We start from the raw sequence: 4486 nt of genomic DNA, 5'->3' as shown, positions 1-4486 counted from the left end.
AAGGACATCTGCAAGAGGGATCTGAAGGCCTTAGGAGTGGACCTCAACAGGTGGGAAACCCTGGCCTCTGAGCGGCCTGCTTGGAGGCAGGCTGTGCAGCATGGCCTTTCCCAGTTTGAAGAGACACTTGGCCAACAGACTGAGGCAAAGGAGGAAGGCCCATAGCCAGGGAGACAGACCAGGGACAGACTGCACTTGCTCCAAGTGTGGAAGGGATTGTCACTCTCGAATCGTCCTTTTCAGCCACACTAGACACTGCGCCAGAACCACCATTCAGAGCGCGATACCATAGTCTTTTGAGACTGAAGGTTGCCAACTATAGATAATTTCTCATTTGGACCACTGTAACATGCTGTACATTGGATTGTCCTTGAAAATGGTCCAGAAACTTCATTAAGTGCAGAATACAGCAAGCTGTCAAACAGCAGGTGCAGTTAGGAAAGATCCTATATCAGCATTTCTCAATGTTTGTCCCCCTCCATACCACTTTGCATGGTCCACCTATTGGAAGTACCACTGGAAGTAACAGGTGATAACATCATGGGACACCAGACGCAACACAACTAACACCAATAAGAGGCTCAGAGCAGATGGGAGAGTTTATCAAGCTCGCAAAAAAGCACACACTGGAGCTCTGCCTGCCGAGCCAAGTCCCATTCTGCTGCTTGTCGCACTGCATTGCTGATCTTGCTGCCCGGTGGTAGGGGTCTGGGGGTCTCATGCATACCACCAGATACCACCTCAAGTATCACCAGTGGTACATGTACAACTGGTTGAGAAATGCTGCCCTAGAGAAACCTATACATAATTTATATGCTAAACCCATCTTTGAAGGTACTTCCTTCTTTTTTTGGAGCAGGAGAGGATGTGAACTATGAATGGCATATTCTGAACAGTTTCAGTCATCGTCAGTGGAAGGCAAAGTACTGGCTGCTCAGGCTTCCAAGAGATGAGCTCCCTGCTTTTTCTCTCAAATGATTACAACCAACATTCCTTACTTAAAGAAAACACTTGTAGGGCTGCATTGCATGCAAAGAGAAACCAGAGGTTTATTAACCTCCTGGCCCAATATAATGTCTTGTATTAAAACAACACCCTTAAAGAGAGACAGAGTTAATTCCATGGTGAAAGTGGACCACCACTAAGGGCACAATCCTAACCAACATTCCAGCACTGAGGTAAGGGTAATGCAGCTCCAAGGTCAGGGAACAAAGATTCTCTAATATGGAGGAGGCCTCTGTGATTGCCCCCCAACTGTAGGATGCAGTACATGCCCCACTAGCACAGCTGTGTCAGTGCTAGAAAGTTGATTAGTACTAGGGCCTGAGGGCCCAAGCCTATCCAATTTTCCAGTGTCAGTGCAGCCATGCCAATGGGGCATGTACTGCATTCTGTGGTGGGGAGGCAATCACAGAGGCCTCCTTAAGGTATGGGAACATTTGTTGCCTTACCATGGGGCTGCATTGCAGCTGCACCGGTGCTGGAAAACGGGATAAGATTGGGCCCTAAGTAACTCTACCATGTGGTCTCAATGGCGGGCACTAGTGCCATAAACCTACCCACAGGAAGATTTCCACGTATTTTAACCCTGCAGCTGTACCACCTTTTCAGATTGTTGTTTTTTCCCCCTGAAGTTTACTCCTAGAGGAACCTGCTGGAAAGGGAGAGGAGAAAGAGAAAGAAGACAAAAACTATAGCATGTATGCCTAAGAACAAGTCTTGATGTCCAAGTCTTGTCTGCTGCATTTCTACGGGGACCAAGGCACAAAACCTGTCTTAGCAGAAACGGAAACCCACTACTATAACCATACCATGTCTACTAATAGTTGAAAAGATCAGATGGTGGTTTAGGTAACATGTATATGTTTGTGTTGTTAATATTTCAAAGTCAGGGCAAAAAGATTGAATTCACTGGGATACTTAAAGTAATGAAAGGGCAAATAGAGGTGCTGATTGTCAGATTCACCTATGTATGCATGAGCAGGTGAAGGAGAATAAAAGGTTGATTTCTTGATAACAAAATTGGGGCTCCTTGAGTTTTGTTTTTTTTTAAAGGTAGATACTGTATGAATAATAACAGACTAATCTTGGGCTATATGGGTATGCCTAATACAATTGTTACCATCCTCCCACTATCTGCTTCAACAGGTGCTCACAACATAAGATTTCTTCATAAAAGGCACTTGGGCATAGGAACGGACGTGATACCTGCTGACTGAAATGTGTGACAATTGCACCCATGAGTTATTCACACCATATACACATGCTGGGAAGCTGCAAGTGGCTTATTCTTTGGGTAAGATCATTCCCAAAGCAACAATGTCTTCTTTCAAACATGTTTAATGCGTCAACGTCATTTTGTAACTGTATGCACCAGGGCTTAGCCTGATGTCTTCAGTTAAAAGGAAACTTGATTCCATTTATTTGCATCAAATATAAATGAAAGTAACGGCGACACAAAGTTGTTTCTACTAAAGCGGCTAGGAGAAGGTTCCAGAAATCTTTTCTGCAGCATTAAAATTTAATATTCCTTCTGCTGCCTAAGCTATATACAACTACGTAAAAGATGCTGTTTTGCCCATAATCAACAAATGTATGAACACAATTATTTCTTTAAACACAATTGGTTTCTTTAGTTGCTTTATCTTTGCTTTCAGTAACACATTATCTGCTAAGACAGTCTTATGGAAGGCTGTATAAATTAAGGTGTTGGGATTTTTTTAGCAAATGCTGAAAACATTTATAAATAAATACATTTCCGCATTTGGGAGATGTTTCATTTCAGTGTCTTTCTGAACTGTATTTCAGGCCCTCTAAGCAACTTGCTCATCCAGTCTTTGGAACTATCATATATAGAAATGAAATATATATGGTCTCATCCAGCTTCTGTGGGGTTTGGGGGGCAGGAGCTCTCTCTCTCTCTCTCTCTCTCTATGTCCCCATTGCTGCCTCTTTTGACTCCCAGTGTATTGGCTCCAGCTCCAAAAAGGGAACAAAAATCAGAAGATATTTCTCCCATTTCCATCACAGCAGTAGCTGAAAACTCAAAACCCACTTTACAATAACAGAGACCACAGTTGCGCAGATGGTGGTATATCACTTCAAAAAGTGTGACTTGGGGGCTCTTTGAAGGAAATGTATGCCTTGAGAAGCCCTTGATTCCCCTGTCAAGCACTTGCCACCTGCAGGCACGGCTAGATCAAGTATCCACAGCTGCTGCCAACTGTGTTTTCCCGATCTGCTTTTGTGCCTTTAACAGCATCCTGACATACTGAAATCAAGCATCCTGACATACTGAAATGATGCTTTCCCCATCACTTTGTCTCCAGGCCAGAAAAAGTTTAATCTGCTAAATTTCTGCATGTCAGGCTGCAGTTATAAGCGCAGGAACTGAGCCAGTACAAAAGCTGGCAACCATAATTGACTCCTCAAAGACACTCTGTCAGCTAAAGTCAATTTCGTATCACTCATACAGCATCCCTCGATGCCCCCTCGGCTGTTCAGCCATTGTTTGATAACATTAAAATTGGTCAACTGATCAGACGCCCGTGGCCCATCAAATCCAGTGTTGTGTTTGTCCAAGTAGCCAGCAACCAGATGCTGCTGAGAGGCTTGCAAGTAGAGCACGATGATGACTGATCCTCCCCACCCCCACCCCGGCTTTTGGGGAGAGATTCTGCACATGGCGTTACATTTTAATGATAATTGTCGCTAGCAATTGATAGGGATATCTCCACAAATGTGTTGCCCAAATCCCTTTCCGAAGCCATCACAGTCTGCAGCTGCCACCACATCTCTTCAACAGACTGAGCTATGAATCAGGATTTCCCTTCTTTGAATTTTGTCTCTGCCATGAATACTCACTAGGTAGCCTTTGGCAAGCCACACCCTGTCAGCTCCTCATCTGCAAAACAAGGATAATAAAACTTACCTTACAGGGTTGTTGTAAACAGCAACACTCCTGCATGTTCTGCTGCCCTGGGTTAACCTTTTAAATGCTTCCCCCGGCTGACCTGGAAGTATTGTGGTGGCATGATGATGTCACTGCAATTAATTCTAGCATGCTCCAAAAGGTTGTACACCGTTTGGAGTGGCCACCCATTTTTTTCATTTTGAAAGCAACAGGCAGCCACTCCGAGCAACATGTAACTGCTCCAAGTGGCTGTGAGGGGGAGGGCCAATTGACAGTGGCTCTCCCCCCATGCATGATGCCCAGGGACACTTATTTCCTGCCTCCCCTCAGATACGCTAGTGGTTGTAAGGATAAGATAACACCTGTGAAACTTCTCATATGCAACAGTGGCGACCTCCCCAGCCCCACGCCCGGGGCAAAGGTCCATGATGGTGCCCCCCCTGCAGATTGTTGCCACTCCTGCATGTGAAAATCTGCCCCCCCTACTTACTTGAGGCTCACAAAGCCTCACACAACCTTAGTCCACATTGGGGAAGCCTCTCTGAGGTTCCTTGATGCTATAAACAGTGCTTC

Source organism: Tiliqua scincoides, chromosome 4, assembly GCF_035046505.1.
Source record: "Tiliqua scincoides isolate rTilSci1 chromosome 4, rTilSci1.hap2, whole genome shotgun sequence".
NCBI lineage: Eukaryota > Metazoa > Chordata > Lepidosauria > Squamata > Scincidae > Tiliqua > Tiliqua scincoides.
Note: the sequence above shows the minus strand (reverse complement) of the source record.